The following is a 26,566-nucleotide window of genomic DNA, read 5'->3' on the forward strand; positions in this document are numbered from 1 at the left end:
AAATTTGGTATCTTATGATTTTAATTTACTAATTATTGTTGATATAGTTTCAGAAAACTGATAATTATTTTTCCAGAGATTTTTACTGAACTTGAAATTTAAACAAATTTTTGTGTTTCTTTTTAACATTTTTCACTGTAATTTTTTTTGAACTCATAAATATGGATTTATTTCATTTTAGAGATTAAGTCTGGTCTGTTATCTTTCGATCAAACACAATTAAAATTTAGATGTAGACTAAAAACTAATTATTATAAGCCTCTTTTAAGAAGAGATGTGCTTTTCGACCATTTTTGGCCATACTTACAAAATGCATTAGGTTTCTATCGCTCTAATATTCTTTTCTTTATTCCCCCTTTTTAAAGCTTTTTTGCTCTTTAAAGTGAAAGGCAAAATTAAAGTGAAATGCGTTGACTGCCAAGTCCCTCTCCATCATGCGGTGGCAACGATGATGATAATGATTCATGAGCCACTCACTCTGACACTATGAATAGCTTAAGAAAATAAAATTTTCAAATAGGGGATGAGTTTTGCATATAAAGTTAATATAAAATGATTCCCCATTTCCAGGGCAAGTCAACTCCAAGATTGTTTTCTTTTGCTATGGGAGACAAATTTTGTGTAGTTTAGGGAGAAGGATTGATCCACCTTTACATATGATCTTACAACCTTGCCAGTTGGATTTAGGATTAATAGTAAAAATATTGAGTTAACAATAAAAGTGTAGAATGGTCTGGAAATGAAGCCTCATTTTACGTTAAATTTATAAATGAAACTCTTCCTCCACTTGAAATTTTATTTTTTACTTTTGTTCATCCAAAACAGGGTACATTGCTACTGAGAGGAAAGAGGCTATTATTGATTAAGGTTATCCTCAATGATGAACTGCACAGTAATATGCTTGTTCACACTTTGTTTAAATGTAATGCAAACAAGTCATACGCATATTGGTACAGTAAAAAAAAACATAACACCAAAAATTTGAACCCTCCAACATCTGGATCTTGCAGAATGATGTGTTGATTGAGTAAAACAACTGCTATTGTGGTTTTAGTAAAAGTCTTTTGTTACGATCCAAAAAACACATTAGTGATTAAAGTGGCGAAAAGATGTTCGCATCTAAGGAAAATGCCATTACCCCAAATTTTCCGTAAAAAATATAATAAATGTTTACTTTAACTACAACAGAACACCGACCAATAAAATTTGGTTTTGTAGGAGTTTTCAGGGTCGCTGACAATGAATCTAATATCCAAAACCGTCGCAAATTTATCGTTTTCATGGTACAATTTGCCGCAATTTCACTGCCTTTGTAAATGCTATGCACAAGGGGTAATGTTTTCTTACTTAGGTACGGCCAAAAAAAATAGGGCTAAACATAGTTTTGAAGCCCGGTTTATCATATTATTTTTTTTTTTTGTGTAGTTCTCCGACTACTTATTGATTGTATTTCAAAGATTAAAGACTAAAGTTAATTTCTAAAAGGAAAAAAAATATTTGTACACATCAAAAAAAAAGTTATGAAAAATGTTTTCATGGTGAGCTAACTAATTCAGCTAAATTTTGATGTTAAATAAATTCATTGTAAAAATTCTTTGAAAGAAAAATATTAGTTTTCTGAGTCTATTTCAAAGATAATTAGTAAAGTCCGAAGATATTGAATTAAATTTAAAAAAAAAAAAACCTTGTTTGTACAAAAAATAGCTTAATTAGCTCCAAAAAGTGAGAAATTCTTACTTCGTTCAACCAAAGGTAAACAAAATATATTGTCACATGAATTATATGGAAGCCCAAAATTTTGGACAGTAGAAATGCTGTCTGAAAATGACGGCAGGTAGTTAAAGGGAGGTATGGGAGTGCTGTTTTTCATTTTTTTCTCTCCCAGCCATGCCACCGTACATTCCTATCATGAATGTTTGTCAACTTTTTACCAATTTTTAATTTAATTATTTTTCCATGTTCCTGTTTTAAATTAAAAAAAGTTTTATTTTTATGTAAAAATTGTTACACCAAAAGTTTCACATTCATTTAAGCAAAGAAAATATTAGAATTGTATGCATAAAAATTATGCAAAACCTGTAATTCAAAAACAAAAGTAGAAATGTTTTTTGCAATTATAATTTTTTTGTGTGAAAATCCTTATATATAATAAAAGAGGCACAGTTTTTCCCCTCAGGACCAAAATTCTGTAGGTTTACAACAACAGATGCCACATACAAATTTATTATGCCAACACTATTAGCCACTATCTTATGTAACTACAGACTGACATTTTAGACACATTCATTTGTTATGATTAAACCCTAGATTTAATCCTAGGAGTGACATCATCACCATTGCAATCACCTACAGGCGAAGTAGTCCCCAATTTTTCCCTATAATTACTAAGTCCTTCCACCGTCCCCATTCTACACCGTGTAAATTTCCAGACAGGGTACTTATATTGAGACCCCACCCTTCGTAATTGATCCGTAAACTTACAGATATAGCATTCACCTTCCATTCCTCGAAACAGAAAATAATAAGATCTCCCCAGACATATTCCTGCCTTTCTGATTCGATAATACGTGACATTCTAGGAGAATAAAAATCCAGAATAAAACTGATCCTGGTATTAAACGAACACTTCGAAAACTTTAAAGTATTGTTCTCGCTTACTGCTAAAGGAAAACAAAAAAATGTTTGTGTGAACCGCTTTATTCTTTTTTAATCAACTAAAAAACATTCAAAACTACGTAACAACGCAAAAAATATGATCCACATTTCTTTTTTGGGGGGGCGGGGGGTGGGTCCATATTTATAGATATCTGATAACGTGTTTCCTTATTTTCATTATTGAAAACAATGAATTTAGCCCATCACAACTTAATACTCATACTCTCCCTCCTTCCTTCCGTGTATAAAGTCGTCATACGGCTTGTGATAAATACGGATAACATTTCATGTTTTTTTTTTATTTTTCTCAGTTTTTTTTTTATTATTGAATTCAAAGTTTTATTTGTTTGTTCCCCCCCCTTTTTATTTATTTTTTTTTTTTTATCGAAATGAAATGAAAAAGCTTCAATTGTTTTTTTGGGGGAGTTTTCTTTCTGTTTGTTTTTTGGGTTTATTTTTATTTGTTTATTTTTTTTGTTTTATTTTTTAAGTACAATCTTTAATATTATAACTATTCAGGAGCGATGAAAACGACAATAATGTTTAAAAATACAGGATACAAATAGTTTATAAGATATGAAGAAATTATAGTCTTAAAAAGTGGAAGATCACTTTTTCATATTAATTTAATGATAGTTTTCAATTGTTTTTCTTTGATTATGCTCGCTGTCACAACACCACTCCCACAAAATCTAAACACATAATTTTTTTAATGTTAAACGGTAAATGTCAGTGCGTTACTTACGGAACAATGGTTACTTAAACTGCAAAAACACCTATTAAACTATACACGTTCTATAGTTGATTAATCCCTACCATCCACCCCAAACAAGCAAAGAAATGAGAAGGAAAACATAAAAATGTTTCTGTGAACCGCTCGTGATAACTTTTTTTTATCAACTGTAAAGCATTAAAAACTACGTAACAACATAAAATTAATGAGCCATTGAGCCACATTTTCTTTGAGGGGGCGGGGGGAATTACCATATTTAAAATTGTCTGATAAAGTTTTCCTGTTTTTCTTTATTGAAAACACAACGAATTTAGTCTGTCAAAACTTACAGACTCTCTCTCTCCATCTCCAAAGTCATCATATGCCTTGTAATGACTAACCTTATTTTTACCCCCCCCCCCCGCAACATCGTAAGTTGCCATGGCCGCAACGGCTAATAGATGGCTTTTTTTCACCTTCTTCTTCTTCGCTTTACAGATCCAAGCCTGCCTGTCTGACTACTACTATTTTTTTTTCACCTCTTTCCACCCGGGCTGCCTACTGTGTCTAATTGTTTTTTCTTTTTCACTTCGCTGCTATTTTTTATCTTTTATTTTATTTTATTTTTTTTTTACGTTTGTGGGCTGCTCAATATCCTTACTACACCACCTCTCTCCACCTCTCTTGACAAGGGGAGGTTGGGGAACCCATTCCGATAGCCGTTCTTACCATGAGGAGTTGGATATGTCTATTCTGAAAGCCGTTCGTAATATGAGGAGGTTGGGGGTTGAGCAGCAACTACAACAATCATACTTTAATTTTTTTCGAGAGGGGTGGGGCACGCTTCCACCAGGCAATGCCGGTTAGCAGATACTGCTAGTATTAAATAAAAAATGTTTAATTGGATAATATCGGTAGTTCGAGAAATTAATTTTTCTTCGACTTATATCGAATTCATTAATATGGTGCTTTTTTCATAATGTTCTTGTAAAACATTTTTTTATGCAAATTAAGGAAGCTAATTAATTAAGCAGACCAGCCTCGTTCTGAAAAATCTGAAAAGTTAGATCACGTGACATGTGACACCGGCAGTTCTACCATTTTTGACCTTTTGAATGATAGATAAAGAAAGCATGAGAAGTTATGAGGAGACGAAAGTGTTTTTAAGAGAAAGGTCAAAGACAAATGACACAAGTAAAACGAAAGAAAGACAAATTTTGCAAACAAACATTTTTCGTTATGCTTATGTTCAAAATTTCTTGGAACTTTTTATTTTGTTGCGGATCAGGATATAAATATCCTAAACTCGCTACAAGAAAAAATAATGAAACGAATTGAATGAAAGAAACAAAGAACTCAAATGCTGGAATAAAATAAACATGTCGTTTATTTTCTGTTGAGAAATGAAATTCTTGGGTGTACACGTGTTCATTCAGCCGTTGACGACTACGCGCGTGGAAGGAAAGGGGGAATGCAATAGAGAAACGCGAAGTGGCAAGCCGGCCTGTAGAAAGAGTGGGTTAAGCTCAGTAGAGCGTCGCGCACATGTCTGTTTTGATGGACCAAAGCCGAAAGGGAGATAGAGTGAGAAAGTCAATCCAGGTTATGGAGGTAGAAAGCGTATAAAGTGTACGTACTGTTTGTTAGCTCATGCCCCATACATAGTCGCAGGGGGCGCGACGAGCTTGGGCGCCCTGAAAGGGGGGGGCGGCGAATGATCCAATGACCGCTTAGCTCGAGAGCTAAGTCGAAAAGGGCTGGAAACAGCTGGTCTCTTGCTTTTATACTTGTTTCCGGTGGTCTTTTGCGCATGTGTGGATTTCCTTTGAAAGGGGAAGTGACGTTGTCCTTGTGTCCGTGTATGTGCGTGCGTGTGCGCGTGTGAATACGTTAACGTGTGTGTGTATACACGTGAATGTGAGTGTATGTACACGAACGTGAATATATGTACGTGTGTGGACGTCGGCACGTATGTTTGTGTGCGTCTATGTATATGACAAGTAATATAGCTTGAAATGTGAACGCGTGTTTTTGTGTGAGACTAGAAAAGGCTTGCGCAATTTCTTTAATTCTTTGAATTGTTTTTTTTCTTTTTTTTTACTTTTAGCTCAACTTGTTTTATATTGTATATTTCACCATTTCGTTTTTTTTAGAATTAAATGTTCGTGTTGTTCAGCTTTCACCTCAGTCAGTGGAGGAGAAATCCTTCCAAACTAAGACAATTTTTATTTTTGTTCCCATCCAGAGTTCTCCGCTTTGGGGGGCTGGATTTCTCCAGATTAAAAACCGACCTTGTGTCTCACTCTACCCTCGTGAGGAAGCAAGTAGATAGGAACAAATATGGCAGCTGAAAAACGTTTTTCGACCCCCAATAAAAGCATTACAAGACATTTAAACCCTGAAAAATTTCCGCCATGCGCCGTTGTTGTTCTAAGTTGTGTTTCAAACTTTAAAAAAAAAAAAAGAAGCGCTTTAAAATAGTCTTTTTCAGTTTTCTTTTTTGGAGAGGGGTGTTGGAAGTGCGTCTATTATCCCAAAGAACCAGGTATGTAAACACTTTACAATATTTTTCAATAATCATTAACAAAAAATTTTGGCACTTCTGTATGAGAGGATCACAGGGCGAATGTGTGTATATTTTAGTTTCGAGAATGGCCGATAGAGATCGTTGGCAACAAAAGAACAGGGTCGATAACTCATAAACACTAATAAACACTATATTCTAACAAGGTTTCAATGAAAATCACTCGTTGAAGAAAAAAATAAATAAATAAAAAAATTGAAAATAAATGTCGATACATTTTTATAGTTTAAAATTATATTTTGCTACAGTGTCAAACTAAAATTACATTTTGATATATTTGTATACAATCCTGGCAGGATTATCCTGCCGTTTAAAAAAAAAAAAAAAAAAAAATTTAAATTAAAAGAATTTAAAATTTCTGTAAATGTTTCATGTTTTTTAAATTATATTTTGCCTGACAAAAATCGGAGGCCTGCAATATAAATGCTGAAGTCCCTCAGGGGTCAATCCTGGGCCCAACTCTCTTCCTGATCTACATCAATGACCTCCCTAAACACATACTTAAATCATTCATTGACAACTATGCTGATGACACGACCATCTACGGCAACACATCAAAGGCTGTAAATGACAAAGTTCTCTCTGATTCTCTCTCCTCTGATCTCGAGCGTGTGGTTCAGTGGGGGAAGATGTGGCTGGTTACCTTTAATGCATCCAAAACCAAACTCCTATCCTTACATCATCAACGCTCTGATCCCCATCTGGCATCAATTGTGATGGATGGCTCTCGTCTGGGTGAGGCCCCGTGTTTTGACAAGCTTCTGGGTTTGATCTTTACTCCTGATCTGAAATGGAACACGTACATCAAGTCTGTTGCCAAGGTCGCTGGAAAGATGGTGGGATCCTTCTACCGCTCCAGAAGATATCTCACTACTGATGCAATTCTCTATCTATATAAAAGCCAAGTTCGTCCAAGGATGGAATACTGTTGCCATATCTGGGTAGGAGCTGCTAAAAACAGCCTATCCTGCCTTGACAGAGTACAAAATAGACTTCGTGGCTTAGTGGGGGATGCCCTTTTCTCTACCCTGCAACCTCTCTCCCACAGAAGAGACATTGCGAGCCTATCCTTGTTTTATCGTTATTTCCATGGCAGATGCTCGTCTGAACTCCAATCTCTGGTCCCCCCTCGCCAATCTTTCACGAAAAACACCCGTCTAGCTGAATCCACTGTGAAAAACTTCCCCCACTCTATATCTGTGCCTAAATCAAAACGCGGATTCCATGAACAAAGCTTCTTTCTTAGAACTGCACGCCTGTGGAACTCTGTTCCGTCTGCCTGCTTCCCTCTGGACTACAACTTGGATGTCTTCAAGTCCAATGTTAACAAATTTCTAATGAACCGCCCCCTTAAGTAAACACTTCAGCAAATCTCCACACTAACGTAATGTACTTGCAATAGCCCTTATCCCTGAGTGGCTTCCGGGCCTTGATAAGTGGTGATCACTGTGTAAAAAAAAAAAAAGAAAAGAAAAGAAAATTACATTCTGATATATTTTTTAACAATCCTGCTGTGAAAAAAAAGCACAAATAATAAATTAAAAAAAACGGTAAATTTTTAGTTTATCGACCCCTCGGCATTCACCTATGGCATCCAGGTCTTTATAAAAAGGGGATTAGGGGTGGGAAAGGATGCCATAGAGGCCACAACCAAGAATACATGAAATAAATAACGTCGGAAGTGTGTAGATTCTGACTCCAAATAATTAAAGACAGACGAATATTGAAGGTTGAGAACCGACTTTATTTACTACCAACAATTTGTATTAGGAGAGGCAAAGTGTTCGTAGGGTGGAATGTGATTTAACAAAGGAGATGAATGTTCATAAAATGTTTGTAGGTATGTATGAATTGACAAGGATGAATGTTCGTAAAATGTTTGTAGGTATGTATGAATTGACAAGGATGAATGTTCGTAAAATGTTTGTAGGTATGTATGAATTGACAAGGATGAATGTTCGTAAAATGTTTGTAGGTATGTATGAATTGACAAGGATGAATGTTCGTAAAATGTTTGTAGGTATGTATGAATTGACAAGGAATGAATGTTCGTAAAATGTAACTATCTTTTGGACGATGGAGAGGGTTAGGGTAGGCCGGTCATCCTGCTGTCGGTGATGCGTGTCCTGGCTTGTAACTGGAAAGCGATTGACTTCTTTCATCAGCGCTAACAGCCCGGCGTCTTCGTCTTCTTTCTCCTCCTCTCTTCTTTGGTTTGTGTGAATTTGGCATTGTTTAGAATTGAAGGCGTTTGGCCCATAACATGAGAGCATAGTCGGCTTCAGTTCACTGGTGGTTTATTTCTTTTTCTTCTTCATCTCTTTAGGTCGGGTGAGAGAATCCGTCCATGCGTTCATTGACACAGCAGGGCGAATCTCCGTTCTCTCTTTTCTTGGTTCCCTCAAATACCCTCGTTTTATAGTGGCAAACCGGCTCCCAGTGACTGTGATATTTGAGGTGTTTATTTTAGGCGCGGAGCTCTGCCATTGGTCGATAATTATTTTGTGGTTATCTTATTTTTTTTCTCCCCAAGCGGAAGCGATGCGTGGACCCATGTGCAAAAGACGATTTTTCATTTTGTTTCTCATGGTGGATGCATTAACATCCGGTTCGCTGCTAATTCTCATCATGTTCCCACACACCTTTAATTCGTCGACTTTTGTTTTCAGGTACGCTGAGAACGAATATCGCGTTTATTTTTTGCGCAAACAAGTAGTTATGCGTATTTGAAGACATTTAGTATTGACAAAATTTTGAGGGCGTCACCAAAATTCGCGTTTTAAGGTACCAAATTAAAGGAAAAAAGGAAAAATTAAACAAGCAAAGAGAAATGAGCAAAAGAAATACAGACTCGAAAAGAATTTAAATGATCCGAATTTATTTAAAGAAAATAGTTACGGTTGCTTATATTTTCCTAATCTCAGGTTTTAAAAACCTGTAAGTAACATGAAATAAAAATAAAAAACAAATACAAAACACAAATCTTACTTGACAGAAAAGCTGAAATAAAAGCACATAAAAAATAGAAAATATTCTTTTTTTCAGTCTTTCAACAAAAGTTCTTTTCTCTTTTTTTCCTGAAAAGAAAAACATGCAAGTTGCCAGGTTCTTTCAAAGTTTTCTTTTTCTCTCCTATTCTCTTTCTCTCTTTTTTAAACAAACAAAACCTTCAAAGGGTTTAAAGGTATAGCTCTCTGAAAAAGGGGGTTATCTTTTCTTCAGATTCTCCAAAAATAATTCCAGAAAGGATAGGATTCTTTTTCTTTCTTTCCTTTTGTTTTTCCCTCTCTCTGAAAGGGTTGAGGTTTCTTTTTCTCCTCTGAAATAATTTTCCTTTTCTCTGAAAAGTGTAGTTTTGCTATTTCTTCTTAGTGACAGGCTCTGTCACGCTCCTTACATTGGTCTCCTTTCTCTGAAAGGGGTTACTGTCTTCAATAAATGGTGTTTTTTGAAACACCAATTTCAACCTCTTAAAGGCCTTCCACCTTTAAGGATGGTTGAGTATTTCACGTCGATGGGCCCGAGAGAATTCCAAAAAAACAGGACTTCTTTGGAACTGATTAGAAAAGGGTCTCGCGAAGTTGATTGGAATTGTCCAGCCAATCAGTGTTAAGCAAAAAAAAGGAAATCATTAATAGAGAGAGGGTGAGAGAAAAATGTCCGCGAGGACTTAAATGAAAATGACATAAAGGGGAGAAAGAGAGAGAGAATGATAGTGAGTGAGTAAGAAAGAGAGAGAGAGTGTGTGAGTGAGTGACAGAGACGCACCCACCTTCGCCGCTGAAAGGTCCTTCAGTTCACCGACTGCTAAATGCGGTCAAGATGAGGAGAGGGAAGGGGTTAAGTGAATTTTACAAGTTGGTTAAAATGCTGACACCGCTATCCTTTCCCTTTGCACGGTTGCGAGGTCCTTAAAAAAAATACAATTCCGACAGTATCCAACGTAATCACTATCATTTTTGTTTTTCAATAACAAAAAAATGCCAAAAAAGGCTAAATATGCCACATGTAACTGGAATCCCCCTCCCCACTACCGGTTTTGGCGCAAAGAAGGTAAGGTTTATTGGAGGGGGGAAGGAGGTAAATTCCAAGAAATCTTGAGCGGAAGGAAAGAACGTAAAGACAAGACCACAAATTAAAAACAGTATTTAGAGTAACATTTATTAAAATAAATTAAAAGATAAATATTACCTTTTTCTACAACAGAACACCAACCACTAATTTGTGTTTTTGCAAGGTATTTGAGGTCGCTGGCCACAAATCTGATAATCAAATCCGTTGCAAATTTACCGTTTGCATGGTATTAACCCTGTAGCAGCCAACATTCGCTACATCACAGATAGGAACTAACTCTCACGATTCGAGATTTGAAATCCATTTTCTCCTGGCTTGTCCAATAACAAACCAGCTCTCTATCACATGATTGAGTACATAAAAGGCGTCAAAATATAGAAAATGAGAGACAACGCGATGGAGTTTCATTCTATATTAATAAACAAACTTTATTTGTCATTTTTGTTCGTAGCGTTAGTAGTAGAGTACAAGAGAGAAACAGGTTTGTGCCATTATCTTATTGAGGATGTCAATGGATTAGAAAAGACAGAACGATCGATCGGCTTTTACATAATGGCGTCTTTATTATCATTGTAAACAAAGCAAAATGTACACCAGTAAGGGACGCAACTTGAGACAGTGAAAACTCTTATTAGTCCCTCATGCAACATCTTCCTTTTTCTCAATGACAAAGCAGAACAAAAAAGAAAAATCTAAGAATGAAAACAGAGTCTATAAAATATAGTGATCTAGGCATTCATTGGACTGACTACCCTCATACCTAACAGGGATTATTCTGCCCTTTCACTTATGTTGTGAAATCCCGGAATCTCACAGGATCTCTTACTATTCTTCCTGACCATGTTGTCCGCAACCTTTCTAGGCTTGGTTTTGTTGGGGATGGAGTCAGGTTTGGACTTTCTCTTATTTCACCTTCATATTGAGGTGGTTCTGTGGTGCATATCTCTTCTGTACCCTGCCCTGCATTCTTGGGTAACTCTCTCTGCACTTCATATGGCTGGTGTATTACTGATGTGAGTGGGGGTGTCTCTGCAGTTTTCTTCAAATCTACTCTATTCCGTCGATATAATTCCCCATCCACTTTTATATGGTATGATTGCTCATCCAGTCTCCGCCCTACCACTGCTTTCCTCCACTCTTTTTGACCATTTATGTGTGATTTCATCCGTACTACACCTCCAGGATACAATGGTTTCAGTGGTTTTACTTTGTGGTTGAAAGAATGTTCTTGCCTCCTGCGGTCTTGCTTCACCATTTTTCTTAGATTTTTGGGCAATTTTGGCTTGAGTAAATCCTCTCTGGTTGGGAGAAGTGTTTTTGTTCTCCTTGACATCAGCTTCTGAGCTGGTGATAAGAGACTCCTGCCTGGCGTATTCCTGTGATCCAACATTGCTAGGTATGGGTCAGCCTTATCTTCCATCGCTTTTCAGAAAAGGTTTTTTGCCATCTTTACTGCAGATTCCATCTTACCATTTGCTTTGCTATTGTATGGACTAACCGGTGTATGTGTAAAATACCACTTTTTTGCAAAGGTAGAAAATTCCTGGCTACTAAACTATTATCAGTTACCACCTGATCTGGTAATCCATGTCGTGCAAAATGGTGTTTCAATTTAGTTATCAGTCTTTGCTTGTGTATTGAGATGATCGATTTCATAAAAGTTGCTCATGTAATCAACTGTGCAGAGATAGTCTCTTAAAGAGATCTATCCCCACTTTCGCCCAGAGTCTGTCAGGAACTTCATGGACCCTTAATGGTTCTGCCGGATTGGCTACTTCATATTTTCTACACGTGGGGCATTTTGAAACGTAGTCCCTTATTTCACTGTTCATATTTGGTGTGTGGAATGCAGTTTTTCTTTCAACACTCTCCGCTGTGTCAGTGGGACCACTACCCGGTTTCCTCTGAAAATTAACCCATCTTGTACCGTCATTTCACTCCGCATATTAAAATATGGTCTCACCTCTGGGTCAAGATGTATTTTGTCTTCTGGCCATCCTTCCAGAATTACTTGCTGCAACTGCTGCATGCTCCTGTCTTCCTTCGTGGCTGAGCGCAGTTCAAGCACCCTTCTCTCTGTTACAGGAATATATTCTACTTTCTTGACATCATCTTCATCGTCCATATTCTTCACCGCCCAATCCATAGATATATGCTCTTGATAGCGTGTCTGCAAGGAACATTTTCTTACCTGGATGGTACAGAACTGTAGCATCATAAGTCTGTAGTCGCATCAGCATGTTTTGCAGTTGGGCATTTCACAAATTCTTTTTCATGATGGCTTACAGTGGCCTATGATTAGTTAGTACTGTCATCTGTCGACCAAACGTATACTACTGCTAGTAGTTCCTTCTCAATCTGTGCATACCGAGTTTCTTTGTCAGTCAGTGCACGGCTGATATAGGCTAGGGCAGTAGTTCTCAACCTTTTTTTACTCATGGACCCCTTTTCCCTTCTTTTTATCTTGGTGGACCCCTTCATAACTATTGCTCATAAGACAATCTTCTATTTTTCACTCATATAAATTTTGAGGTTTTAATAATCAAAGAAATATTATATATAATATTATATTAAGCTTTACTTTTAAATGAAAACTAAGTTAATGCAAATAAAGTATTCTAAACAACTATAATAATAATGATAAGTTTTGTTATGTTTTGCCTGTGGACCCCAGAAATATTCCATGGACCCCTAAGGTCCATGTGGACCCCGGTTGAGAACCCCTGAGCTAAGGGTTGACCCTCTTGCTACTTGCAGCTCCCATGCCCTTCTCACTTGCATCGCATTGAATAACCAAGATTTGTTGGGGTCATAGTACCTTAATACTGGTGCCTCACTCACTAACTCTTCAATTTTCCCAAAAGTCTCTTCATGAATTTGGGACCATGTCCATGGCACATCTGCCTTCACTAAATTTCTAATAGGGGCCATCACGTCAGATATGTGTGGTAGAAATTTTGCCAGGTAATTTACGAATCCAACCAATCGTTGCACTCCCTTCACATCTGTTGGGCACAACATCTCTTTTATGGCTCTTACCTTCCCAGGATCAGGACGTAAACCATCACTGGTTATTATGTGTCCCAGGAAAGATATAGACGTTTGCAGTAGGTTCCATTTTTCAGCATTCAATCGCATCCCATGATCGCGACATCTCTGCAAGTTTCCTGATTTTTTGGTCATGATCAATTGTTGCTTCTTCCATCGTTTTACCCTTCCTCACCAGAAAATCATCCGCTTTGTTAACCATCCCCTCTAAATCGGACACATTGTCAAAAAGGGTCTTTTGAAATATCTATGGTGCTGGAGCAATTCCGATAGGTAAAACTTTCCACCGGAACCTACCATATGGTGTAGAAAATGTTGTTAAGCGACTGCTGGCTTCGTCTAATTTTACATGCCAAAATCCGTTTCGTAGATCCAGGGTAGAAAATACTTTGCTGTCAGCCAGTTCTGGTAGTAAATCGTCCAGTGTAGGTAACTGAAAATGTTCCCTCTCCAAAGCTTTATTCAGTGATCTTGGGTCTATGTGTATTATTGAGAATCCCAGCTTAAATGCTATCTAGGTAGTTGGAGAAATAATAAGTTATGTACGTATATTTTCGATTCCCATCAGCGAGTTTCGTGGGGTTACAGAAGGTTAGATTTGACACTCATCAAACTCAAGTCACCTTTAATGACCGTCGGGTTAGATGCACTGGAAATTAGGGGTGATGTGCACCGGAAATTAGAGGTGAAACGGGAATTGTGGCCGTAGGCTTCTGGTTGACGGACACATGAGAGAGTTGGTTTGGCCTGCAGATGGAACAGACAGGAGATTAGGGTCTCTCCGTGGCAACCAGAGTCCATGATAGGCTTGCCTTTAATAAAAGAATCAAAGCTTCAAACCCATCTTGTGTTATCAATGCGTCTGTCTGCAGCAGTGACCACTCCCCATGAGATGGAGACCAGCGACCAGAAGATATCATCCGGGTATGTACGCATGACATTATTTGTGCATACATGTTGAGACCCTTTCAAGGCAAGAAATAAGAGCACACACACACACATAAGTAAGAACATATATGTAAGAACGTTGATAAGAACACAGACACTTAAAAGTACCCTTAAAAGTACCTTAGTAAAAGTACCTTAGTAAAAGTACCCGTAAAAAGATAAGTAAAGTAAACGAACAAATAAGTAATAAATAAAACAGGATGCAAACAACAACATTGGTAACATATGCATATCCGTAGGCTTCCATTTTTCTTAACTACCAGTGCTAAAGCACTTACCCATGGTGTTGGCTCACTCACTTCTTAACCAGTTTTTCTAACTCGACTTTTAGCTTGTCTTTAAGTGCCACTGGTATTCTCCGTGTTGCTGCAACATTTGGTGTTACTCCTGGATCCACCTGCAAATGTACCTCTCCTGGTAATTGACCCAATTTTTCCTTGAACACATCTCTGAAGTCATTGATAATGCTGTCTGAGTATTGGCTGCTAGATTCATTCATTTGGGAAACTTTGGCAACCATTTTGAATTTGTCGTTAATGATTGTGACGAGTTCCATTTTTTGGATTGCATTTGCTCCAAGTAAGGGATGGACATTCTCTTTCACAATGACAAACTTGACTGCATATTTTTGTCCAGTTTTGGGGTTTATCGTTTTTACTCAACACTCTCCCAATGGCTTCACTTCTGCTCCATTCCACATGACAAGAGTCTTATTTGAATGTTCCAGTATTTTTCCAATCACGTATTTCTCATTCAATATGTTCACGGACGCTCTACTATCGAGCTGAAAGGCAATTGGTTTTTCTTTCACCATCATTTTCGCTTTTATCACCTCTGGCTTACAGCATTCACCTTTTCCTTAATTGTTACGCTGTCTACATGTCCATAATCTGAACAACTACTACTGTCGTTTTCCTGGTCATAATGTTGGGTTTTGACCGTCTGCACCTTCTTCTTCCTTGATACTTTGCATTTCACGGCAAAGTAGTTTTTTCCCTTACATTTATAACGGGTTTTATCAAATGCAGGACATAACTCTTTGCTCACTCCATGCCGCAATGCACATGCCTAGCACTCTCTGTCAGATTGTGCCGATTTCTTTCTCCTGGGTTTAAAATTAACCCTGTTCACTCCTTCAGGCCTTAAGATTCTGGACTGGACTGTAGCATTTTCAGACAGCTTACAGATGTCAATACATGTTTGTAAGCCTAACTGTCTTATTTTCAATAAATCAGCTTGTGTCTGGGGGTTGTGTATTCCCAATACTACCTGATCGTTGAGTACTGATGAAACGCAATTGTCGCAAAAATTGCACGTTTTTATCAACGTCCAAAGTACCGTAATAAAGGATTCAACCGTCTCTGATTCTCCTTGCTTTCTAGAATGAAATACGTAACGCTCGTAAGTTTCATCCGTTTCCCCTATAGCATATTTATCAAATGCCTGAATAATTTTGGTTGGTGTTCTTTCGTCCTCGGGTGTTGAAAATTGAAACCCGTAGTAAACTTTCAGTGCATCGTCTCCTAATGTATGAAGCAAAAGTGCCCTCTGATATTGTAATGATTGTTTCGTCAAACACATAATAATAACGTAGTTATACCATTTTGGTTTAAACAACTTCCAATTCGTCTTCCATACATAGGGGCGCCAGAGGCCTTATGCCAGCCACTGGTCTGGTTATTTCTTCTATGTCCGCTTCCGACATTTTTTTTCGTCCACGTGACATACATATAAATTACAATTTGAAACAAGAACAATAAAGTTACTTCTCTGTTTCTGCAAATAACTTTCCGCTTCTTAGTCTTTTCTACATCTTGGACTCTTTCCATCCCACCGTTGCCACCATGTGTCATTATCTTATTGAGGATGTCACTGCATTAGAAAAGACAGAACAATCGATCGGCTTTTACATAATGGTGTCTTTATTATCATTGTAAACAAAACAAAACGTACACCAGTAAGAGACGCAACTCGGGACGGTGAAAACTCTTATTAATCCTTCATGCAACAAGGTTAGTAGGTGGAAGTGTTTTTGTGTAGAGATAAGAATTAATATAGTGCAATAGAATTAATATAGTGCAATAGAATTAATATAGTGCAAATGGAAATAAATGGTAGAAGAGAGTTATTGTTAGCTTGTTGTACTCACGTTCGGCTGAGGATCAAAGCCCCTGGCGATGTGTGCTCTGGGCAGAGCAGCAAGAAAGGAGGAGGGTTTCAGATTTCACCTTTTATGTACTAGGTCACGTGATAAAGAGCTGGCTTGTGATTGGACAAGCCAGGAGGAAATGGATTTCAAATCTCGAATTGCCGGCCATGATACTGCATGGATTCAAATATGGATAACTACTTGTTTGCGCAAAAATATAAATGTGATATTTGTTTTCAGCATACCCAAAAACCTCCAAAAGGCGACAAATTAAAGGGGAATGCCAAGGGGTTGGTAAACTAAAAAATACCAAATAATATTAAAACATTAAAATTACATTTTGATACACTTTTTTATAGAATAAATATTTAAATTTTTATGTTTTTTTTGTTTTGCTTTGTTTTTTTTAAATAGGAATCACCACTTATCAAGGCTTAGAGATCACTCGAGGATAAGGGTTAAGAGTGTACAGTAGTCAATTGGACAATATAGTAATCGTTAGTAATGGAAATTCAGTAAATTTATTAACTTAAGTGGAACGGCTCATCAAGAATTTGTTTATGTTGGACTTGAAGACAATCAGCTGGAAAGCAGGAAAATGGAAGACAGTTCCACAGGCGTGCACTTCTAAGAAAGAAGCTTTGTTTAGTGAATCTACATTTAGGTTTAGGCACAGATAAAGAGTGGGGGGAATTATTGATGGCGTTTTCAGCTAGACGAGTGTTTTTTGTGAAAGTTTGGTGAGGGGGGGACCATAGATTGAAGCTCAGTCGAGCACTTGCTATGAAAATTACGATAAAGCAGAGACAAACTCGCAACATCTCTTCTGTGAGATAGAGGTTGCAGGGAAGAGAAAAGAACAGCTCTTACGAGGCTACGAAGTCTATTTTGAACTCTATCAAGGCAGGAAAAGTCCTTTCTAGCAGCTCCTGCCCAGATGTGGCAACAGTAATCCATCCTTGGACATACCTGGCTCTTATATAGATAGAGAATTTCATCAGCAGTGAGATATCTACTGGATCGATAGAAGGATCCCACCATTTTTCCAGCGGGCTTGGCAACAGATTTGATGTACGCGATCCATTTCAGATCAGGAGTAAAGGTCAAGCTCAGAAGCTTGTCAAAACATGACCCCTCCCCAACACAAGAGCCATTCATTTCAGTTGATGCCAGATGGGGATCAGAACCTTGGTGATGTAAAGATAGAAGCTTGGTTTTAGATGCATTAAAAGTAACCAGCCACTCCTTTCCTCATTGTACCACATGCTTAAGATCATAGGAAAGAGAATCAGAGAGAACTTGGTCATTTACGGTCTTAGATGTGCTACCATAGATGGTAGTGTCATCAGCATAAATGTCTACAAATGATGTAAGGATGTGCATTAATGTAGATCAGGAAAAGGATTGGGCCCAGGATGGACCCCTGAGGGACTCCAGCATTAATACTGTGAGCTTCTGAATTTTGCCCACTACTCTTATGAACCTATCAGAAAGAAATGATTTAATAATTGAGAAGACATTTCCAGTTATACCATAGCTGGAGATCTTGTGAAGTAAACCTTTATGCCATACTCTATCAAAGGCCTTTGCTATGACAAGAGCAATTGCCCTAGAAAGGTTACCTCCGTCGAGAGATCCACTAATCCTATGAGATATAACTGTGAGCACATCTGCTATAGATCTAGCAGAACAGAAACCATTGTGTGTCACTAAGAAGGTTATTTTTGCTGAGATGGTTGATTACTTCTCTATTTAACACAGATTCCAGCAACTTACTCATGACGCACAGGAGACTTATGGAGTACTGCTGCCACATCTGGGCAGGAGCTGCTAAAAACAGCTTATCCTGTCTTGACAGAGTACAAAATAGACTTTGTGGTTTAGTGGGGGCTGCCCTTTTCTCTTCCCTGCAACTTCTCTCCCACAGGAGAGACGCTGTGAGCCTGTCTTTGTTTTATCGTTATTTCCATGGCAGGTGCTCGTCTGAGCTCCAATCCCTCGTCCCACCACGCCAATCTTTCACGAGAAACACCCGTCTGGCTGAAACTACTGTCAATAATTTTCTCCACTCTTCGTCTGTGCCTAAATCCAAATGTAGATTCCATGAACAAAGCTTCTTTCTTTAAAACTGCACGCCAGTGGAACTCTCTGCCGCTTGCCTGTTTCCCACCTGACTAAAACTTGGACATCTTCAAGTCCAACATAAACAAACTCCTGACGAACCGCCCCCTTAAGTAAGACACTCTATCAAAACCCCTAATACTAATGATTACTACAATACTATCTCATTGATTACTGTACACGCAATAACCCTTATCCCTGAGTGGCCTTCGGGCCTTGATAAGTGGTGACCCCCACGTAAAAAAAAAAAAAAGGGAGACAAGCGAGCACCTGAATTCTTAAATACAGCACATACTGATGAGATTTTCCAGGGTAATGGGAAGCAATTCTCCTTAAGACAATGTTTAAACAGTTTTGTAAGTATGGGTGCTAGTTCTGGCTGAAGTTTTTTGAGTACTATAATTGGAATACCGTCAGGGCTGGTTGCTTTACTGGAATCAAGGTTTTTGATTAGCTTGGCAACATCACATATAGATATTTGTATATCACATAGCGTGTTTTCTGATACAGGAGAAAATATTAGAGGTCTTGGTCTCAAAGGGTAGAATTAGCTGCAAAGTTCTTGGCAAAGAGTTTGGCTTTGTCTGAAGCTGACGAGATGACCTCAGGTCCATTGATGATAGTTGGAATAGAGCACATGCTTCTGTTCAGGATTCTGTTTGCTATTTGCCAAAACTGGTGGGAACCAAGCAGCTGCTCAGCTACTTTGGACTTGACTTTGGACTGAGCATACAACTCTCTTGCGTTCTTTATTACTTTCTTACAATGGTTGCTGGCAGTCCTGAAAGCGGCTTTAGTCTCCATACATCTATTGCATTGGAAGCAATTGAAAAAGTGATTTCTGTGTGCAATAGCAGCAGCACATTCTGGAGAGAACTACGGCTGGCTGTTAGGTTTTTGCTGGAACTTCTTCGACGGTATGAAACGGTCTATACCTACAATTAACCATTCCGTCAGGTCTGATACTATAGATGAAACATCCTTTTTAAACATGGAATGCAGAGGTAGATCTGATATAAATGTATGGAAGCTATCCCAGTCAGCCATAGTGTATCGATATACTGTACGATGGAGAGATACGTCTGACGACTTATTACATTTAATTTTTATCTCAAGTGATATAACAGAGTGGTCGGAAGATCCAAGTGGAGACAGAATGGAAACTGAACATAGTTCAGGGCAAGTTGTGAGAAAAAGGTCTAGTAGACTTGCATACTGTCCGTCAGTGTTGGGCACATGGGTGGGTTCATGAACACTCTGAGTGAGGTCATAAGTAATGGAGAAATCGTGACAGAATCTCCCCTCATCATCGGTTTTGTTTGAGTGGGTTAACCATTCCACATTGTGAACATTGAAGTCTCCACAAACGTGAATGTTAGCTGAAGGATAAGCAGATAGGATGTGGCCAATTTTCTCAGATATGCTTTTAAAGATAGTAACTCCACTGTTGTGGGGGCGATAGAGAGTAAATATAAATGCAGTAGTGTGAGCAAGTGCAACCCAAAAGCACATATAGGGTAAGTTAGGATTTTCTCTGGATATGTCCCTACCACATGGAAAGCCATCTTTAATATAGGCACATATTCCATGCCCATGGCGATTTTGGGGGTCAGATTTGGAAGTTAATTTAGAGTCTCCTTTAATTTCGAACTCCTCTAGGGAAATCGCCTTCCAATGTCAGTTTCGCTCAGAAATAATAGGTCTGGTTTAGTCTCCTGTAATTGGGTTTCAACCTCTGAAAGGTTAGAACGTAGACCCCTGATGTTGGAGAAGGAGACATGGTAGTGGGAGTCTAGATTGGAAGTTGGAGATCTGGGTTTAATCATGTATTTTTTATTGAAACTTGTCATGATGGAGTTTTGGAATTTGTGGACTAGGTCGTCAGACTTGCTTAGAGAGGGAAACTAAGAGAGAAAAAGAAACAAAGAATTTTTTTTTTTTTTTTTGTAGCCCATGATAAGGTACAGCCGTAACAATTACCCACTAGTATGGCATCGAGAGGCCCCACCATAAGTTTCTGCATGGTGCACAATCCATTCACCAAATGACAATACAGCAGCCCCAGTACTTTGCACCTGTTGATAGGATAGCCTCCTTAGTGGTTAATCCAAGGTTCGGGTCCCTGACTATCAGGCGGATAACATCAGCCCAGGTAAAACGTTTACCTCCAGCACCCTTACTGGTGACATGACTACAAAGATAGATATAGAAACAGAAAATTTCCGACATCTCTGACGACTGTTCGTGCAAAATACTGCCAACTTAGAATACAGCCTTTTCTTCTCCCTTTGTCAGAAAAATCATTAATTTAAAAAATGAGGACTGAGGGACAAATAAAGAGGAGCGATAGAAGCTGCTGATAACGCATCCACAATGCTTTCTCTACGCTCCATTAAAAAAAAAGAAGATTTATTAAGTATTGTACTTAATAAAAATCCAATTGGTGTGTTTAAGGGAAAGTGTGGTGATAGATTCCCCTCTCACAAACTGAAAATAAATACAATTGCCTAATCTATTTATGCAATCAACTAGGTAGTTAAAATAAACATGTATTATTAAATAAAACAATCAAAAAATATAAATCAAATACTGAAATAAAATGTAGTTATTAACATTTGAATCTAAAAAGATTCAAATTAATATAGCATCGACTTATCTCGAAAAGAGCTCTGTCTCCAAAATGCAAACTGTTGAAGGGAAATTAGTTTTAAAAACATCAGCATTCCAAAGATTTTTTTTTTTAATTAACCATTAAAAGAAAGGCATGATCGTATTCTGAACTTCAGCTAGTGACGTTTTAAGAAATTGCAAGATAAAAGGAAAAGCAGGGGAGGGGAGTCTTCCAAAAGTCAGTTAGTGACGTTTTAAGGAATTGCGAGATAAAAAGGCAGGGCGGGGGTCTGTAAAGAAAATATAATGGGTGAGTCTATGCTATCTTTAAGATCAACTTGGTAGATATAATAAACAAAATTTATCGACGAGAAAAGCTATTATTAAATAAAACAATCAGAAAATATAAATTAAATACTGAAATAAAATGTAGTTATTGTACAGTTAAGAGGGAAGGGCCTCACTCATAAGGGAAAGACAAGACATGGTAGTTAATCTCGATAAGTGACATACATGTGTAGCTTTATTGGGTCCACCATGACAGTGCTTTTCTCTCTTCTTCCTAGAGAGTTCGGGTCAAGGGTACATAACTCAGTATTATGTTTATATGTTATTTTTCATTATTATTATTATTTATTTATTTATTTATTTTTATCCAAGCTGGAAGTCCTTAAATCTAGACAGTAATCGTCTGTTACGGATAGGTCTAGACCTAGCTTCAGATCTTTCTTCTGTATTATATCTGTCATTTTCAGGAGTTCGTTCTTTATTTGAGTACCTAGTGTGGAAGGTTGGTTGGTGTTATTCGTATTTGAGGGTGTTGTTGGCTGTCTGGATGTACTGGGTTTGGCATTATAGGTGATTGTGTGGAATGGATCCTGATTCAGTTGTTTGGTAGGTCATCTGGTAGGGTGTCATCATGAGCCAGGTTGCGGCTATCTGTGTGCTTATTTTGCAAAGGTAACGGCGGTTTTGGAGTGTGGTTCTCCTGCTGCCATCAACTAATATGTGGTATTGTCTGTGGGGGAGAGTTTCAACAATCGTACCAGTGTTGTCCTAGCGCAGGAGTTTGTGTCTATGTTGATTTTGAATTGACACATGTTTCCTGATTCTTAGTGGGTTGAGTCGTTGCCTGTTTTCGGTGTATTCCGTGTTGTTGAGGAACCGTTGGTTAATGGCCCTCTCGCGCATGTCGGCGAGTTCCAATCATTCACGGCGAAATTTTGTGGAGTTTGGTAAATGGTCATTCAGGGGGTGAGCGAATAGAAGTTCTGATGGTGACGCACCTATGTCAGGTGGTGGTGTGTTGCGATGAAGTAGCAGTGTTTTTGCCACTTCGTCCGTATCCAGTGAACCATTGGAACATGGAGTTGGTCGATGAGTTCGCGACGTATGCTTTTTGGAATTAATATGCGTCCTTCCTTGAATACTAGAGACTGAACCGTGTATAGGTCGTTTCGCATATTCCAGAATTCTTTAACATTTGGTTGTAGAAGATCCTTGTGTTCAGGGAATCCCTTTTCTATTGTTTCCACAAGGTTCAGATATTAGTGATCCATCGTGGCTTCTTGCTGTATGCGTGCCATCTTGATAGGAGATGTTTCTTGGTTGTATCGGGATTCTATTCCAGCTTGCAACACTTCTTCCATGCTGTCTGATTCAGCTGCTGCGACTTTGGTTGTAGGTGTAGGGATATGGGACATGGCATTTGTTCCCCCATTGGTGTTGCCTGGTATTGATATGGCCCTGAACTGGTACATTGGGGTCTGCTCTCTGATATCTAAAATCCTGGGATTTTTCATTTCGTCCAAGCTACGATCATTGAATATCGGCACAAGAGGTTTTTGGTCAATAGCAAGTATCAGGTGGGGGCAGCCTAAAACATTTTGCAGCTTTCCAATCCAAACTTTAAAGCTAAAGCTTCCCCTTCAATTGGTGCATACCGATTTTCAGCAGGTCTAGTGAATCGGGAGCCAACATATGCAACTTTCCAATGTCCTGGCCCACAATGGTGGTCCATTGTGGACGGGCATGCACAATGTTTTTGGAGTAGGGTAAATCCTATTCCTGCTTGACTCCAGTGTTGGCCGATTTATTTCAAATGTTCGAACGCCATCCTGGATGCTCTCTAGAATTGTTTCCTTGGATTGCTGAAGAGTTGTTCCAATGTATCGTCCCAGTAAAACCTGCTCTTATGTTTCAGTAGTTCTCTGAAGGGCAACATGATGGGTGTTTGGGAAAATGCATATGAAACTTTGTTAATCAGACCAAAGAAAGATCTAACCCCTGTAATGTTTGTTGGTGATGGGAACTTTCTGATGCCCTCAAGTAATTTTTGAGATGGTTTGCATCCTGTTAGGCTGATGTCGAAGCCAGCAAACTCTATATTGTCTTTTGCAAATTGGAATTTTTCTGGATTAAATACTATTCCATTTTCAGAACATAGTATGATGTATCTAATGGTGTGCCAAAAGGACAGTGCCATATCATCATCCCACACGATAAAGTCGTCCACACAGCGAGCCACATGAGAGAAACCTTCTGTAATGGTGTCGAATTTCTTTGTGTAACCATCATTGGATGCTTGGAAACCTTGGGGGGGGGGCTCACAAATACCTGTATCTGCCCCATTCTGTTATGAAAGTGGTGGCATCCCGTGCTTTCACAGCCAAAGGAACACTGTGATATCCGTTCCAGGCATCCAGAATAGTTTTCTTTTTTCCTTGGGGTATCGTGTTGACAAAATTGAATGGAGAGGGTGTGTGGTGTGTTTCTCATTTTGTCGCTGCATTTAAATTTTGGAGGTTGACCGTTCTACATGGGTTGCCGTCTTTTTGGGGCACTGTGATTATTCTCAAACACCATGTCATTGGTGTCCCTGCTGGCAATGGTTCAATGATGTTCAGTGCTATATCTGCATCCAAGTGGGATTTGACAGTCTCTTTCCAGTGATGAGGGACAGGGATTGGTTTGTGAACAGCTTTAGGTTGGTGGTTGTCAAGGAATGTGATAGTAAGCGGTTCTCCAGTGAGGGTCTGCAATTTCTGGTGCATACATGTATTAAATGCACTGCTGGCAAAGTGGCATTTGATCCAGCTTTCTATCTCTCCTCGATATTCAGGTGTGGCGGGAAATGGCAGCTTGTCTGGTAGTGGTGGGCATGGTGATCTGTATAGGCATCCGCAAGGGGCTAACACTTGGTCAGTTGGTTTGGGGTCCATCTTCATTGTGGCTACCAGACTACTAAGTTGTGCTGGAAAGTCGTTGTTGATAATTTTGAGTTTTTTCAGGGCTGTTTGTGATATATACAGGCCCTTAACCCTTGGGCTGATGATGATGCTGCCTTACCGAGTGACATTGTGGCAATTAAGGCGCCCATGATGGGCAGGTTGTCATCATTAACGGCACGTAACCAGTGCCTAGTGCGCAGCAGATGTTCAGAAGTGCACCCAAGATTGTTTAATAAGTCCACACCAGCTGTACTTGCTGAGCTCCAGTGTCTGCCAAAGCGGGCAATTAGACGAGTTGGTGTTTCATATTTGTATGTCTGAATCGTCCAAGGTGTTGGTGGGCCTTTGTATCTAATGTGATGGTAATATTGAAAAATGGAGGTGGCTCTGGTCGGCCTGGTGTGAACTTGTTGTTGGTCCATGCACTATGCGGGATCCCTTCTTCTTCCTCTAGTCATTCAGGTTGCACAGTCATTGTCAATATGAATGAAGAATCTTCATCCTGGCTGTCATTTTGGTAGTTTCCCATTATGACATTTGACAATGCTGTGCCGTGGCATGTATTTGAGAAATGGTTCTCTTTTCCACATTTGTGACATGATTTGCCCCAAGCAGGGCATTGTCTTCATCCTTTTGGGTGTGTTGTGTATCCACAACCTTTGCATTTGCCATCATTATGTTTCGTCTTATTTGGTTGTGGAAACTTTTTTGATGACGCAGATTTAAATTGGACCACTTGTGTGATCTCTGCTGATTGGAAATGATTTGATGCTCTGGCGGTAGATTTCAGAGTCAAGAGGTGTCTAGTTAAATCATTTAGAGTTGGCAGGGACGTAATCTCTGCTAATATTTTGCTCTGGTGGGAGGTGTCCCATAATTCGGCAATGATTTGAGATTTGATCTGGTCCTCAGAAAATGACATTGCACATTGTTAGTTGCCACAAGTGAAAGCGCAGAGCATCGCTTATGATTTCAACTGGGAAATAAAGGATGTCTCCCCATCACTTTGCTTCATTACAAAGAATTGCTGACGGTATACCTCAGGATGAACAGTTTTCACTGCAACGGATTTAATATATTCCAGCAGTTGTTCCTCTGTGGTATTATTCAGGGCATCCAGACCAACGAAGTTGAACAACATTTCGTTTGCAGATGAACTGCATGCAGACCGTAGCTCATTTCGGATTTCTGTGGGGTCAGTAAGTTGCGTCATCTCTTTATAACAAAGCCATGCATCCTTAAAAATGACCCATTTGTTGTCTGATGAGTCAGGTTCTATGACTGGTCGCTTGGGTTTCACCCGTGAATGGCGTGACAATGGGATGGGGGCATGTTGCTTGGTGGGCAGAAGGCAAGTTGTTGTTGTTGCATTTGTAACATGAAAGAAATTGGGTCGATTTCTGTGTGTTTTGATGAAGCTTCGTTTGTGTTTAACTAGAGTGTCAAAGACTATGTATAGTGACTGGATATTAAATAAGTGGATATTAAAAAAACAAACAAAGAAACAAATAGTTTACCACGTGGTGAGGGTGCATCCTTCATCATACGTACATATTTTCAGGTTTCTTATTTAGGATGGGTTGTTGTATTTTTCCTTTGTTTTGTTATTTTTTGTTTTTTTCTGACTCCTGACACCATGTACAATTAAGAGGGAAGGACCCTCACTCATAAGGGAAAGACAACAAGACGGTAGTTAATCTCGATAAGTGACGTATATGTGTAGCTTTATTGGGTTCGCTATGACAGTGCTTTTCTCTCTTCTTCCTGGAGAGCTCGGGTCAAGGGTACATAACTCAGTATTATGATTACAGTTATTAACATTTTGTGTAACTTGTTGCGTTATTATATTTTTTTGCGTTCTCGGAGACATTTGTTTATATTTGAGGTTCACAGAACAACCAATAGAGGTCGCTTCTTATTCAAAGAACAGATTGCGATTACTCGTCCCATGGTCCTCTCCTAGAGAAGTGCCAAATTTTTCTTTATGTTTACAATCTATTTTAATTAAAATCAAGAAATTATTTTCTAAAATATATTGTTTTTATATGTTTACATTTTGTTTTGGAGTAAAATAAAGAAATTAATTTTAAAAATATTATTTATATCTATCTTCATTCAAAGGGGTTACTTTTCAGTAGCTTCTCCAATTTCTTATCTAAATTTTCCGAATTTCAGAACGAGTCTGCTGGACTTACTTCCTTAAGTTGCACCTTTTTTTTTAATTGTTACAATTTACGATGCTTTATTTTCATAATAAAAAAAAATAAAATAAATTCATGCATTTTTTTTTTTTACTACTGAAAACCATTAATTTAATAAAGGTATTTTTTGTTTAAACAAAATAATATGTTTCTACTAAGATTTAAGTAAAAATAATGTGTTTATTATATTTTGTGATCATTATTTGGGAACTCGTGACTCTTTTGACTCCCAAT

This window comes from Euprymna scolopes, chromosome 2, assembly GCF_053919585.1.
Source record: "Euprymna scolopes isolate OS-2025 chromosome 2, ASM5391958v1, whole genome shotgun sequence".
In the NCBI taxonomy this organism is placed as follows: domain Eukaryota; kingdom Metazoa; phylum Mollusca; class Cephalopoda; order Sepiida; family Sepiolidae; genus Euprymna; species Euprymna scolopes.